Source organism: Ciconia boyciana, chromosome 3 (genome assembly GCF_034638445.1).
Source record: "Ciconia boyciana chromosome 3, ASM3463844v1, whole genome shotgun sequence".
NCBI lineage: Eukaryota > Metazoa > Chordata > Aves > Ciconiiformes > Ciconiidae > Ciconia > Ciconia boyciana.
This window is the reverse complement of record NC_132936.1, coordinates 47402423-47419542: the sequence shown is the minus strand read 5'-3', so window position 1 is coordinate 47419542 and position 17120 is coordinate 47402423. Positions and strand designations below refer to the sequence as shown.

The following is a 17120-nucleotide window of genomic DNA, read 5'->3' as shown; positions in this document are numbered from 1 at the left end:
TCATTTGATCTTGCTTTACTGTGTTTCAGACAGTCCATCTTATTTAGTTGTATACTTGTGGTATATCATACACATGAAGGTTATTAAGGGATAGGAACATCTGACACATGAGGAGAGGCAAAACAAGCTGGGATCATTCAGCCCAGGTATGAGAAGGCTCAGATAGATGTGATCAATGTGTATGAGTACATTGTATATTCATGTGTAAAGAAGACTGAGCTAGACCTCAGCAGTGTCCAGTGAGAGGACAAGAGGCAATGGGCACAAACTGCAATACAGGAAATTCTCTGTAAACATAAGATTTTATCTTTTTTCCTGTGAGGGTGGTCAGGCACTGGAAGTTTGTCTAGAGAAGTTGTGGTGTCTTCACCTTAGAGATACTCAAAACCTGACTGGACACAGTCTTGAGCAGACTCTCTAGGTGACCCTGTTTTGAGTAGTGGGTTGGGCTGGAAGATCTCCAAAGGTGCCTTCCAACCTTATCCATTCTATGATTCTGTGAAAATCAAAATTAGTCTATTTCGATGGAATTGCCTTTGTGATATTTGCTGCACGTATCAATAAAAGATGAGCAAGGAACCACTTTAGACACTATTTTGCCTGTTACAATGTTCCCATATAATGATTAAAGATGACATTTTGTCAGACAAATTTCAGATTTTCTTTTCCAATGATGGAAGGCTAATAAGCAGTATGCCCTTCATGTTTTTATATGTAAAATTAAGACTAAAAATCCTTAAAATACATTGTCTGAATGTTAAATTCTGAAGTACAGTGAATCTTAATAAGTAACAATAAAGAATGCCTCAGTTGAAGTTCTTAAATTAATAGCAAAGAATCTGAAATTGAAGTACTTCATGGTATGAACTAACTGCTCATCTGCATATGAATAATTAATGAATTTATTAAAAACACCAAATAAAATATTATTATAGGGTTTTATCTCTGAGGCTTTTTTGGCACAGAGGATGTAATCTTCAGTAAAACTTGTAGGAATATAATTTTCAAGAGTGTCTATTATCATTAATATTTTATGTATGAAGAACTTGGAAGAATGATTTACTTCTGTTGGTTTTAATGGTCTTTTATAGCTGAAAAGGTTCTGTGCAAAAGGAATCCATGTGTCTATAAAATTACTGAGTAACTGTTTTGCACTTCCAAATACTTTTTTAAGCGCAGTAAATTTTACAGGATAAAAAAGCAGTCTTTTATAGTTAATGCAAATGATGCATTAAGTTAGACCCTTCTCCCCGAGTGCAATTTAAAGGTACTCAGAAGTCCAATTACCTTTGATTTAGATGTAAAAATTGCAGAATAACAGCTGTGCCTGCTAAGTGAATATTCCTCTGCAAAAAGATAGCTTATTTGAGTAGAGTTGAGGACAGGTTGCTCAGGGAATGTTTGCCTCTTTTGGCTCTTTTTCAAATTTAACTGTGTCTGGTCAGTTGAAAATGCAAGTAAATTACAAAATAGCATCAGAGCAATTTAGAGTTTATATCCTCTAAGTTGTCCTTTTGCATGTTACAGAATATTTTAGGTTGTTTAGCATTTATTGTGGCTATTTGTGGAACAAAAAAACACATTATACTTCAAATTAATACTTACAAATATTGCAGATAATCTTGCTAAATTTGACTGCATTTAAATTACAGCTTTTTTTACAGTACATTACAAAATTTTTTTAAAGAATCTCTGATACTAAAGAATCACTTTACATGCAATAACTATATTGAAATATACTCTTAACTTTCCTAGAATTAGTATGTATAATATTAGTATAAAGTATTAGTATAATAACAAAAGTACTTTATTAGCATAAAGTGTATAATAGTATATATTATAGCACATAATATTAGCAGAGCATATATTAGTAGCATATTAAATTATTAATATAGAGTATAATTAGAATATATTATTTAGGTTATATGTTATATATGTTTGTCTAGAATTGAAATTTGAAAGATGTTTTTTAATTGAAGTTTTGAGGACGTTTACCTTGTGAATGCAACATTAAGTGCAGTTATGTACACTAAGCTGATCTTAAAACTGTACAAAATAGTATGAGAATTAATCTAATACGTCCGTCTGCAAAAACAGATGTAATACATATAGTCCACTGTGGATAAATACTGGTCCAATTTGATCTTAGAACACCCTGATCATGGAGCTTTCCTAAACTTCCTGGTGAATCTCCTTCAGGGGTTATCTGTCTTTGCTGTTAGAAGATTTATTATTATTATTATTATTATTGTTCTTGTTGTTGTTGTTGTTACTGTTGTTATTGTTGTTATTATCAGAAATCTATTTTCAACATAAATCCTGCTCAAATTTTATTACCACTTTCCCAGTCTGAATGTCTTTCTTCCCCAGCCACTGCTGTTTGCTTTTTGAAGACTCTTGTAGTTGTAGTTATCTCTGTTCAGTCACATTTATTTAGCTTAAGCATCAATTCATTTAAACTTTTTGTAAAGGTCATGCTTCATTTATGTTTAGTCATTCTCATTTTTCACTTCTGGACTCTCAGTTGGTTTGCACTTCTGAATTAGGTTGCCCAAAACATAATGTATTGCCCCAAGGTCATACTGCTGCTGCTGAGCAGAGTGGAAGGTTTATTTAGCATGTCCAAATAACAGTATTTCTGTTCCAAGGTTTCATTTTTTGCAACAGCATAGCATTTTTGGTTCATGTGCAGACTGATCTGCTCTTTCTCTTTTCCCTGTCCAGCTAGTGTCTTGCCAGTTGTTTTACATCCTGTATTTGTTGAGATAATTATTCCTAAGGGTCAGATTAATCTGTTTTGGCTTTAGCTATGTAAAAGTTAGGCAACTAGTCTAAACTGGTTGCACAGACTTGTGGGGAGAACACTATAGAGGAAAGACTTCTAAGGCTGATTCATACTAAGACGGATGAAATGAACCAGCTAGAGGGAACCTAGACAACTAGTTCAGATGGTGAATTTCTAAATTAGCTGTTAAGAGAGGCAAGATGAAGCTCATCCTTGGTGTAGCATCTTGAAATTGTATTAGTGACTTTCATCCATTAATGCATCTGTTCTTTAACTTATTAAGGCATTTTTAAATTCTTACTCTATCCTCCAATGCATTTACAGTTCTGTGCAGCATAATATCAATTGAAAGTTTAGTGAGTATAATCTTTAGTCTATCATTAGGATAACTCATGAAAATATGCAATAGTATTGAGGTGGATAGACTCCTGTGGAACTCCATTTGACTTGATCCTTTCATTACAACAGCGACCTGTTGGTATTTCCTCTGAGTGCTTAAAGGATCCTGCTGAAATCCAAAGGGTGTGCTAGTTTTTAGTTAATGTAACTGGAGAATATAAATCTGACAATCATACTGTGGGTCTGCTGCAGTTGCCTTCAACACTGTTTATCATTAATATTAGCATACATAATTTTTTTAGGAGTGTAGACTTGAAAGCAAATTTCATTAAATCACATTTGCATGAAAGCAAATGAATTGGTGTTTGGGTTGTGATTTTGTGAACAGGTGTCATGGAATTGTTTTTTAATGCAATATCTGTTTAACATCAGCATCTCAGCCAAACCAAGAAACCTTTCTTCATCTTATACTTAGTATGCCTCTGAGCCAGTGATTTGCATTGGTTCTCAAAAAAAACTGCTTTGAGACAAAAAAATCATGACTTGCTTCCTCTCACATAAAAATCTGTGAAAGAAAATAAAACTGTTGAGTAAAGGTCTGTTAAAAAGGATATTTGGAACAAAATGTCACTGTTGCAATCTGGTCTTTTTTCACATCCTACTGGGTTAATCCACGTCTTGGGGTAATGCTTTACAGGAGCAGAACAGAGGGGAAAATAACTAATCAAGAACAACTGCTTCTTGAAGAACAGTTCCTCACTTTTTCTCTGAAAGTTTTCTCTGTGTACCAGAGAATATGTATTTGATCACTGATTCCCCACCCCCCCACCCCCCCCCCAAGTACCAGGAAAAGGAACACAGATTCTCTCTCCCCCAACTCTGGCTAATCTTAAAATAAAAATAAATAAATAAATGAAAGGTTATAATTATGCCAACAAAAGTTATTCTGAACTTTTTGTATTTCCAGTTAATGAGATATGCAGGACCATTGTGATGAGCCTTAAAAGCACACCAGTAAAAATATGTTGGAAAAACTGGTAGCTGCAGTAGTCTTTTATCTTTGTCTCCTAAAGTTGTGCAACCCAAGCCTAAAGTTTCCCTGTAGAACAGAGGAGGAATGTCTTTGAAACCCTTTTCCTTGCAGCTTTGAGAGAAAAAAAGAAAAAGGGGAAAAAAAACAAATCCAAACAAAAAAACCACCAGCTAAGCAACAATCTTGTGTTTCTCAGAAACATCAATGTATTTCCAAAAAATGTTCTTGTACTTAGTTTTTCCTTGTAAATTCTTATCCAGTAAACAAACTATCAACTTTAGCCCAAATATTGCTATAATGATGTTTAAAAACATACACAAATATAGTCTACACTCATGTTTTGTTGTTGTTCTTCTGTATCTCTGTTCTGTATGAAAAAGGGGCTGGGGGAGAAGAAAAAGCAAAATAACACTGGGAAGACTTGAAAACAAGCAGGCTGGATGGACTGTCTCAAGAGACAGGCACTTGCGGGAAGTTGTCAGATCTGATTAAGGGAGCTATTGGTATCAATCAGACCTGACAGTAGTATATCAGAGGTTAGTATAACTATAATTACTGAACTGATTAACAGCAAAGAGGAAAAGAGGGTAATGTTTTGGATCAAACTCCTTTAAAACATTTAGATCATTATTTAAACTTGAAGGCTGAGTGGCTAATTACATATTTTACAATATAAGAGCTAAATTTCACAAAGCGTGCAAGCTGTTCATCCTCACTATGGTTGTTAAAATAAGGTTTGTACTGACTCTAAACAGACTGTTTTTTCCTAGAAAAAAATAAGAGCACCTGCTCTCTGTATATTACTTCTCAGTACAGCTACTGTGATCCTAATGTATATTGTTTTCCATAGCTTCTCCTTAGATTAATGTAACTACTCCACATGTAAAGCTTTATATTCTTTTAGTAAAAATATAAAAAACTTCAATGCTTTCACAGCAGCAGCAAAAAGGAATTCTTCTATGCAATTCATCAGCCTGACTGGTTGAACTGGGTTTGATTCTAGTTTATTCTGTCAGTCTGTTGTATTGAGGTTTAAAAGTAGTGTTGGAATTTATAAATGAATTTTGTAATTGCTGGGACATCCAGGACTGTGCTGAAAGCATAAAATTTTAAATCTTAATGTACAAACTTTAATCTGTTAATCATAACTGTGAAATTGAGTATACAAGAAATAAAATAATATTGAAAAAAAATCAGTTCAACAGTACATGTCAGATGTGTCATAACTATCTTGCTCTGCTAAGGAGGTGTGCTGATACATTGTGAATCAGTTGCCTTTTCGTTAGGTGGACTAGATGGGTTCTGTAAAGGAACTAAATAAGTTTCTAGGATTAAGTTATAAAACATGCTGAACAAAGTTACAGTTCTTCAGTTAAAAATTAATTTGCCATTTTAATGAGTTCTGAGTGGCAGCTGTTACAATTTTTGTTGTTCCCTTGTTGATTTCTAGACCTATTGTTGATTCATTATTGGTGTTAGTTTTGGTGGCTTACTAATTGTTGCTAATATGGATCAATATAATGCACCTCTGTAAGTCTTTCTAGCATGAAAAACTCAATCTTTTATGTAAATACTTTTTGTAAGTATAGACTTATTATTGAATGTTTCTAAGATGCTTTTATTTATATATATATATGTGATCCTGTATTGCCATTACTTTAGAACACAAATAAATGTTAAGATTTGATACAACATCATCTATTCACCCAAATGGGCATACTGCTCATCTGCGTATCTTTGTATTGTAAGGAATCTGCTTTACTGGAGATATAATTCTGTTTTAACTGTGTAAAACACAGCATAAGATGGTTGTCTTTGATTTATGAAAAACAAAATATTTGTATTCATTATTTATTACTTCCTACATTCCTACCTCAAATTCTTGTTTTGAATTGCTGCCCTCTGTGTTACTTTCTATATGTTTATTCCACTCCCTGCCTGAGCTCCAGCTCACATGAGGTTTTGTGCAGTGCTTGAATAAATCATACAGAGTAAGAGTGCAATAAAAACAGGAATAAAAACAGCATTATGAAAGTGACTTGCAGGCTGCTGCTCTTGGAACATGTTTTGATGAAGTTTTACCTCAGAGAGTGCCAAAATGGTAAAGTGTCCCTCACGGGGTTTGATATCAGGTATCTAATATTAAAATTTGTGAGAAGCTCTAAAGCATCACTGATTAGAAGGGAAATATTTCCAAATTGTACAAAGCCCCAGCATAGCAGCTCTCCCTATAGAATTGCAGAATATGCTGCATTCCAACGAGAGGCTGCTCTGGGTGGATGTGTGTAGTTGTGTGCAGTTTTCTCTGTCTCCATTTCTGCACAAGTAAAGCTCTCGCAGTGAATTTGCTGCCAGAACAAAGCACCAAGATAAATAGATATAGCATGAATAGAGTAAACTGTGTAGGTTGCCCATGCCCCTTTGCCAAAAAGCTGTCAGAAGATGAAGAGTGCTGGCTGTGACTGAGCAAAGCTTCCTCTAGGATCAGCCACATATTCTTAAATGCTGTTTTCAGGTGTGGTAAGAGGAAATTATAGATGTGGGAGAAGAAGAGAGAGGACCAGTAGCAAGGTTAAAACAATAAAGATGAGGAAGTTATATTAATTGAAATCTACAGAAGTAGATCTTTGAGAGAGTGTCTTCAAATATTGACAAGAAAGCAGCAGTGGCTAGACCAGAATTCTTTATTGCTATCCATCCGTGATGAATCACTGTGGTGGAGACAAACTTGCTACAGGCACCAACATAGAAAGAGGCTGGTTCCATGCTTTCCAAAGCTTTTAGATCCTTAGAGCTTGTATGTCATACATGAACTATGTTTTTTCTTTAACTGTATATACAAATGAAATAGGTCTTAAAATTGTTTCTTCTCCAACATCACCGAGGCACTTCAGAAAATACTACTTTTTGTAAGTTTACTGAATTCCCATATTTGGAATGATGCTTTATTTCATCACATTTAATTTCAGTAAAAGAATTCTTTTTAATCTGCAAATGCTGAAATAATTTCTAGTCATATCTAATCATTGTTTTATGTTGTTAAAAGGCAAATTTCTGAAACACCGAACATGCATTTTCCGATGGAGAATATATATATTTCAGTTATTTCTAGGCTGTATTTTAGCTGTTTCAGTCTCTTTACCTCTCCTTAGTTTTGGCTGTGGTATCTTCAGTCAGACTTTTTTTATGCTAACAACAAAATGAGTAACTCCAGCATCACTGGTCATTGCACAGGAGGTAGCCTTTAGAGGACAGATGCTCACATAGCCACAGGCATCAGGTGTTTTTTATACTATTTGGTTTTCTTTTTCCTTTCCTAAGGATACTGAAATAGTAAGAGGGTTACTTAATAGAAAGTGGGAAAGGTACAAATAAATGTTAATGCAAAATGAAAAAGAAATGGCTGTGAAGAGGGTAAAGTAAATAAAGAATGAAATTACAGTGGAAATGTGTATTGTTGATTTAATCAATGCTTTGAGAAACAATATTGTGAACTTCACAGAGAAAGATAACATAAACAGAGTATTTGCTGTTTATTTAGCAGCTATTCTAATGATTTCAAAGCAAAGAGGAAGTAGTACTTTCATATAGGTATGTTAAATATGAAAATATCTGTTGTGCTGCAGGGATGCAATGACATATGGTCATGAAATGTTTGTGGATCTTGATCAAGCTTTGGGAAGATAATTTCAGTTTGGAAACTTCCCATAACAAACAAGCTTTATTATTGTGATCATTTGACACCTGCAAAATTTTCCTCATGCGGAGGCCTCTGGATTTGTTCATTATAATCTTGAGCTTATTCTACAGTTTCTTTCTAGAAAGAATAATAGATATTAATGCCCAGTGTATACAATAATGTGAATTCAAACTTAGAGATCAAATGTTTGAAAGTATGTGCATGTACCATTGTATGTATTTTCACAATATTGATATAATAAAGGCATACGTATTTACATCCTATGTTAAGGAAAGATGTTGAAACTACATGTTAGTTCGTACTACTACTGCTCTGCTTACAGTATGGCAGTGTGCAGGCTTATTTCTGGAATAGTGCTGATACTCAGAATATCAACACTATCCAGTCTAAGTACAAGGTACTTTTCTATCTTTTATGTTGTAGAAAGCTACGTAACCACATATTAAGATACTATATGCTCATGCACAGGGCATGAGTCTAAACAAATGATAGAGAATATTCATATAATACTTTACTAGAAAGGACTTGCATACTGCATTTATCAGTGCAGTATAAGAACCTGTGTAGTAAGGTTCTTACAGCCCTACAGGATAATGATTTTATGGAATCTATGGTGAGCTATAGGTGTGTTGTAGTAGAAAAAATTGTGTATCATAGCAGACTACATATCTGCTCCTGCCTAGATGAGAACAAAGTCTGTTGCTGTGGTTGGTTCTTTTAAGTAATGGTCATGGCTAAATGTTAAAATTGACTACTGTTGATAGTGGCTGTTATTCCTGACGACATATTTGCTGCTTCTCTGAAAAATTCCCTAAAAAGATGTTTTTGTTGCCTTCTATGAAAACTTCTACATGCAGTTGCACACGAGCTTGCTAACAGTTCTTGGCCTAACGTTTGTGTGAGCCTACTAAAAAATAATAACAAAAATAAAACATTTGAAGTTACCATGATTCTGGGAAACACTCTTCATAAAGAATTACTGCTCATAACTCATTTGTGAACACAGTAGCAGGAAAATTGAAACTTAGAAGTGAATGCTAAGCTGAAGGTGAGTGAAGTGTTGGGGAGGTGGAGCAACTGCTCTATTTGTGCAGTTTTAAGAGATTTTCTCAAAAGATTTTATTTTATGCATTTTCTGTTTTGGTCCTTCAGAGTTTTGTACACCTTTTGCCATCTTTGTTACTTTTCTATTCAGGGCTTTTGATTCGTCAGTTCAATTCAGGTTGGTCCTCTGGGGTTGTTTTAATGGCTAATTCTAGTGCCTGTAAGATTGGCAATTCTTTATTCGGACTTAAAATCTAATGGTTGATACCAGTTTTATAGTTCCACAAAAGCCTTTACTCATATTCATTTTGTAAAAATTATTTTATTGAACAGCTCACTGGCAGCAAGATCTACTTTCTGAGTGGGGCTGATTACAGCAGACTAGTTTTCAATCTTCTGTTCCTGCTGTTTATTGGGAATGTTTCATTTTTATTCTCAGGAATGTCCATAAAATCTCTGCTATAAGAAATTTAACAATGTCTTTACTTTATAATAATTGAATCAATTCATTCAGAAGTCTTGTATTTAAATAATAGTTGAATTCTCTTTATCATGTGCATCATGAATAAAAACTTATAAAAACCTGTTTGAAGAGCAATTGCCAAAGGTATGATTTGGCTTGTAGGATGTTTACTCAATCACAATATGCAAACTTATATAAACCCATTGTCAGTCTCAAAATTTAGGTTGTTATCAGGTCTGATAAAGCAAAAACCTAAAATGAGAACATGTTTAATATTTGCCATGCATGCCTACTTTACTAATGATGTCTTACCTTCCAAAAAGGTTTGAACAGATGTAAGGTAGACTATTTTGAGAATCTACTTTCAAGATAACGGGGCAGGGAGAATTTAATTTACTAAACTGATGATTCACAACCAACTGTTCTCCCTCTTTTTTGTAATCAGAATGGTATGTTGTCTAAAACAAAAATGGAAAACCAGTCCCTTTCTCCCGTCATCCCAGTTGATGTTTAACCTGAGATCCGAGTCAACCAGTTCTTTATACATTTTGATTTGACAATATCTGGCAGATAGGAAGAATTACCTAGGTCTTTTCTAATTGTTTTCTGGAAATCACAGTAATTAGGAAGTTATCTGGGGGGGCGGGGGGGTCCTGAGTTTTGATTTATTGTTGTTTATATGAAAGGGACAAAATGTCAGATAAGTGGCAGACATACTTGGAGGCAAAGTGGCTAAAGAGAGGAAAAGAGTTCTTGGAAATGGTCTTGAAGAACTTACAAGCCGTAAATTTTGTAGTATGGGACATTATAACTAAATATTTTACGTAGTTTGTTCTGAAAGATTTTCATATGTGGATTGGACTTGTGGAAGTGTGAATTTGAGGGGATTACCATAGTTTTACTAGCCTCAGAGTGTATGCACAAATTATTCAGGTAGAAATCAGATACTAGTCATGTGCGAGATGTGTTTGGGAGAACTTAAAGCAGCAAACAAATTCGAAGGATTGCAAGTGAGCTGTTGAAAAGGTAAACCTGCAGGCTGTGCCAACTGCTAGAAATTAATGTTGGACTCTAAGAAATTAATGGAAGATCATGACTCTAGGAAATTAATGGAAGGTCATTTGATTTCAGTGAGACGATAACCCTTTTCTAAGAAAGGGCTAAGAAAAACCCCAAACAACATCAACAAAACCCTGCATTTTTCAACATGTTGATCTTCTGAAACTATGGTAAAAACATAACTTCCTCTTACCGTGAAGTCTGGCTTCTAAGGGGACTGAAGAGAAACTGACAAAAATAGTTAGCAAATCGTGCAATTATAGAAGAATGCATTTTCACAGTCACTCAAAATTGTCAGTTGATGTTGAAATTATCAGTTAGTATCGTCCCTTTTGACTTCATTTTTCAAAGTGAAGTAATTAGACTTTTTGGGTTGAGTTCTTACCTGAACATTATGTAAAGTAATGTAGGGATATGTTAAATAACCCCAAAGCTAAATGAAATAATTTTGGGTTGAAATAATTTTATTTTTTTTTAAACCGTTATCTTTTTTAGTATAACAGTGAAGTTGATCTGCAGTCCTCACCTAAGACAGAAGACTCTTTGTGATATGCCCATGTTTTCCCTAGTAGAAAAAGTCAGTGTGGAATAGTTACTAATGATAATCCAAAAAGCATTGGAAAAGGAGAATTGTATGTGTGGAGAGAAATTTAAGTTGACAGTAAAAATATTGACAGTTAACCCATTTCTATTCAGCCATACCCTAATACAAAAGCCAGATTGAAATGTCTTGCATGAGTTGCAGTTCATTAAGCAAATGTGACACTTTATTTTCTAGCTATTTCAATACTGAAAGAGGTGAAGTGGTGAAATAGCAATATAAATGAACATGCTTCTCAGTGTGCTGGTAACTCAAGTCAAAGAAAAAAAAAATATTAAAAAGATGTTTCAAGACTTTGTTACTGTGTCCTTCCCTTGTCCCCAAACAGAAAGCAGAATCCTTTTGCTGAATTTGAGTATGTAACTTTGTGGATAAAATACATTGTCTCTGAAAATTAATTATAAAAAGAAATGCCACTGCTGCATTTTAAACTAATTATGAGATGGATCATAATGCTGCTTTGTTTATTATTTTAATTGAAAAAAAAAAAAAAATCTGTAGCTTTGTTAACATTTGCTGATAGTCAACATTTTCTTTTTGCTGATATTTTTAATTAGTACTTTATATATTTGAATTCAGTTTATGGTTTAAGACTACAAAGCTGATCTGTTTGGATTTTTTTGGAGGAATTTTTTTCTCAACTGTAATTTCTATCTGCAAAATAAATATAAGAACCAATCATATTTTCTGGCAAGACATTCTCTGGAGATCTCTGGTCTTACTAAATGAGAGTGTATCAACTATAGCTTTTAATTCAGGTCATTACTTTGATTAACATTGCTGTTTTAAATTAAGATCAAAGTAAAAGACCATTATAATGAATATTTAGTCATTACTCAGAAACAGAAGAATTAATGATACCATTTAAAATATATATCCTGATAACATGACTGACTTAAAAAAAAGATGGCAATCTGAACATTGCCAATTTAGATTTAGCAAATTAACTAAGTAGCTTGCATTTGTAGTATTTCACACCTTAAAGTCTTAATATGCATTGCTAAATATATTTCCTTGCTGTTTGCTAATTAATGTTCTGTGGAAGTACAGCTGCTAATTTTTTGTGGTTGACATGGCTCATTTTAAAGTGGTAACAGTTGCATCTGTAGTAGTGTTACAATTCAGTTCATAAATTATGGTAATACATTTTTACACCTACTATTTTGTAGGAGTACAAGCATTTGAAAAATCTGTATTTGCTAACAAAATACCCAGTAATATTTTAACAAAACATACAAACGCCCCACACACACCACCGCTCTCTCAGTGATATTAGTGACTCAGTGAGTCTTTCATGTGTTAAGTTTTAAATATTGCAGGACATCTTTTTCTGTAATATCACAAAGTCTCTTCGGGAGTAATTCTTGGTAATTAGTAAAGACTGATATATTCTGATGGTAAAAAAATTGGACTGGAACAATATTGTGAGGCGGTGCAGGGAAAAACATTTCTCTGAGGAGAATAATTAATATTATCAGGATATATCTTGTGGAGATCAAGTGAAGAAAAAAGTATTCATAAATGCATGTGTTTTGTAAGATACATTTTTTCTAATATTTTGAAAAAAAACACAGCAGGATGTAAGCAATCCAGGAGGTTCCTGGAGTGCATTGATGAGAACTTCCTCCTCCAGGTGGTAGAGGAGCCAAGGAGGAGAGGTGCCCTGCTGTACCTCATACTCACCAACAAGGAGGGGCTCGTTGGGGATGTGAATCAAAGGCAGACTTGACTGCATTGACCATGAGATGGTGGAGTTCAGGATCCTGAGAGGCAGGAACGGGGCAAAAAGCAAGCTCACAACCCTGGGCTTCAGGAGAGCAGAGTTTGGCTTCTTCGGAGTTCTGCTTGCAAGAGTCCCTGGAGGGAAGAGGGGCCCAAGAAAGCTGGTTAATATTCAAGGATCACCTCCAAGCTCAAGAGCAGTCCATCCCAACAAATAGGAAGTTGGTCATAAATGCCAGGCAGCCTGCGTGGATGAACGAGTTGCTACCGGCCAAACTCAAACACAAAAAAGAAGCATACAGAGGGTGGAAGCAAGGACAGGTAACCTGGGAGGAATACAGAGATATTGTCTGACCATCCAGGGATGAAGTTAGGAAAGCTAAAGTCCAAATGGAATTGGATCTGGTCAGGGATGTCAAAGCAACAACATAGGCAACCAAAGGAAGACTAAGGAAAATGTGGGCCCATTGCTGAATGAGACAGGGGACATGGTTCACAGGACATGAAAAAGACAGGTATTGAATGCCTCCTTTGCCTCAGTCTTTACTAACAAGAGCAGCCCTCAGGAATCCCAAGTTCCAGCGACTGGGGGGAAAGTCTGGTGCAAGTAAAGTGCACTCTTGGTGGAAGAGTATCAGGTCAGGAAATACTTAGGCAAACTGGGTATACATATGTCCATGGGCTCTGATGGGATGCATCCATGAGTGGTGAGGGAGCTGGCTGATGTCATTGTGATGTCACTCCTGATAATCTTTGATCAATCATGGTAACTGGGAGAAGTGACCGAAGACCGGAGGAAAGCAAGTATCACTCCTGTCTTCAACAAGGTCAAGAAGTGTAGGACCCAGGGAATGCCAGGCCAGTCAGCCACACCTGGGAAGGTGATGGAGCAGCTAATCCTGGAAATATTTTCCAAGCACATGAAAGACAAGAAAATCATATCATGAGTAGTCAGCTTGGCTTCACCACAGGGAAGTCATGTTTGACCAGCTTCATAAATTTCTATGATGAAATGACTGGCCAGGTAGATGAGGGTGGAGCAGTGGATATTGTCTACCTAGACTTCAGTAAGGCCTTTGATACTGTCTCCCATAAGATTCTCATAAAGAAGCTGTTGATGAATGGGCTGGCTGAGCAGACAGTGAGGTGGACTGAAAACTGGCTGAATGTCTGGGCCCAGAGGGTGGTGATCAGTCGCGTGAAGTCTAGTTGGAGGCAAGTAACTAGCAGTGTACCCCAGGGGTTAGTACTGGGTCCAGTCTTGTTCAACATCTTAATTAATGATCTGGATGATGGGGCAGAGTGTACCCTCACCAAGTTTGCTGATGGTATGAGACTGGGAGGAGTGGCTGAAACACCAGAGGATTGTGCTGCCATCCAGAGGGACCTCACCAGTCTGGAGAAATGGACTGACAGGAACTTCATGAAGTTCAACAAAGGCAAGCGCAAAGTCCTGCCCCTGGGGAGGAATAACCCCATGCATCAATATATGCTGGGGGCTGACCAGCTGGAGAGTAGCTTGGCAGGAATGGACCTGGGGGTCCTGGTGGACACCCACCAGGCTGTTCAAGTTGAACATGAGCCAGCAATGTGCCCTTACTGCATTAGACAAAGTGTTGCCAGCAGGTCATGGGAGGTGATCCTTCCCCTCTACTCAGTACTGCTGAGGCCACACCTGGAGTACTGTGTTCAGTTCTGGGCTCGCCAGGAGAAGAGAGACATGGACATACTGGAGAGAGTCCACTGAAGAGCCACGAAGATGATTAGAGGACTGGAACATCTCTCATATGGGGAAAGGCTGAGAGAGCTGGGACTGTTCAGCCTGGAGGAGAGAAGGCTCGGGGGGGATTTCATAAATGTATATAAATACCTGAAGAGAGGGTGCAAAGAGGACAGAGCCAGGCTCTTTTCAGTGGTGCCCAGTGACAGGACCAGAGGCAAACAGGAAACACTTTTTCACTGTGAGGGTGACCGAGCACTGGCACAGGTTGCCCAGGGAGGTTCTGGAGTCTTCATCCTTGGAGATACTCAAAATCTATCTTGACATGTTCCTGGGCAACTAGCTCTAGGTGACCCTGCTTGAACAGGGGAGTTGGGCACGATGACTTCCAAAGGTCCCTTCCAACCTCAACCATTCCATGATTCTGTAACTGTGAAATCTGTCAAGCTGGGTTTCAAAAATGTTGAGGCAGCAAATGGATTGCTTTCTAAAATCTGTTAGTATTATGCTGATGGTGCTTGAGGTAATTGAATGTTCAGATGGGGAGAAATGCTTTTGCTCAAATTTGGACTAGCAATTTTCATAAAGGTTTTCTACGTCTCTGCTAGCTCTCTGCGTCTCTTTTTCTTAACCAGGGCCTTGAAGCATTAATCATAATTACCCAGTGTTTTTACTGCTTCCATTGTATAATTTCTGTGATAAGAAACTGGGTTTGGTACTAACATTAATATGTACCATTTGTATACCTCACAGCACCACACTGGGAGGCCACCTAACCTGTCTTGATGTTTTCTTTTTTTGTCAGTCTGGGATCTAATGCAGCAATCTTCATTTTTCTTATTTGTATGTTGTGTTCTCACAGATAAGATTTTGTTTGAGAAGAAAATGGCATGAATCACATGTTCTGTTGGGTTTACATTATCTGGTCAAATTGGAGATCGGTCAACTCTTTTAATTTCTGGGTTTTTTAGTATTCTACCATGGCTGCTTAGAATATAACAAATGCTGACTAGATGAAAACAATTGTGTTGTATGTAAGCTTTTGTAGGGACTTACTACTATTATATTTGCTGTAGAAGCATTATTATCTATAAGGTTGAACTGTTGAACTGTGTGTTGTCTTAGTGTTTTATTTCTGAACATCTAAAGTTAAGAGAAAGCCCAATCATAAAACATGTTTATTATGGATAGAATGGATAGGGATCAGATGCATGTTTTCCTGTCTGATTGTAGACTCAATTCTTATTTGTGATGAGAAACATGAGTTCATCAAATACTAAACGTTAAAGTTTGTTTATTACTGTTTGTTCTTTTTTTCTTTAAGTAGGATTATAGAAAAATATTGAGAGGAAAAATATGAATGTAACATTGCTTTAAGAGTCAAAGGCCTTGATACTAAAATTTGTATTAAAATAACCTTGGAATCAAAATTTGTCAAAGAATCAAAGAAACTACCCCACATGTTTGGGGGGGGGGGGGAATTGGCAATTTAGTTAATAATTTGTCAAATGAAGTTATACTGATAGAAGTAGGAAGTTCTTGCAATTTAGAATTCCTATTTTAAAAGCTCTATCATAAACCTAGTTTGCTTATCTATCTAACACTTGTTATATCTATCCTGTTATAGGATGATTGGAATATGCTCATGTCAGTAGAATTTTAGAAAACAAGTGTCCTGTTCTCTAGATCCTGTCACAAGTTGATAAGCATATTTATAAACATTAACTACTTACATGTTCATGATCACTGGGATGTGTTTTCTTTTAGTATCATGCCTATTTATCAAAGCTGTTAGAAGTTTCCCTATTTTGCCAATTCTTAATATCTTTCAATGATTGGTAGCTGAATTTTTTTAAAAGTTTCATTTCAATCAAGATAATCAAACAATCCCCGTCGTCTTTTACTCATTAAAGCATTCATTTTGCTCTAGATATCACATGAACAAGATTTGCCCAATTTCTGAACTTTTATATTGAGGCCTGTGAAACAACAGAATCTGAATTTTACTTTTTATTTTCTGAGTGATTTTCAACTGCAAAGTTACAGAGTAATCTTTATTTTAATAGTTCTAAGTTCTTTTTTTGTGAGATAAGTGAGACTGTAGGGTAAGCTTTGATAGAGAGTGATTCATTAGATTTGTTATGAATAGGCAATAAATAATTGCCCTTAAATCACAGTCATAACTTGCAGGCAAGTTACTACTGAATTTCAGTGGGTGAGACTCAGTTCTATGGAGGTTTTATACATAGCAGTTGGCACTTAAATAAGAAATTAGTTTTGTTGTATAGTATATGAGAAATCTGCATTTCTGTTTCTATTTGAAACAGAAGCTGAGAATTTGGTGGGGGGAGGAGTGAGATGCTTTCTTTAGAGTGACCACTTTATGTCTGATTTTAAATTTAAAAATGCTACTTCCTTGAATTCTTCTGTTAAGGTCACATGAGGTGACTGCTGAGTATGTTGTCATTGTGGGGAATGGAGGGTACTATAATTGTTTGGCAGTTGGGAGATTGAATGTACCTCACTTTTGTCTGTTTGATAGTCTGTTACTTAGGGATTTATGCAAACAGAGAAGCCATTGCAAGAGCATACAAGAAATGACACCATAATAGAGACTTACCACAGATGTATCTACCTGAAACAATAAAGTTTGG

The 17120-nt window shown here is 35.9% G+C and overlaps 1 protein-coding gene across 4 annotated transcripts in view; it reads left to right on the top strand.

Annotated features, from left to right (window-relative positions):
• Positions 1 to 17120, top strand: part of ASCC3 (activating signal cointegrator 1 complex subunit 3) — a 291790-nt gene that overhangs the window by 96327 nt on the left and 178343 nt on the right. The window lies entirely within an intron of this gene.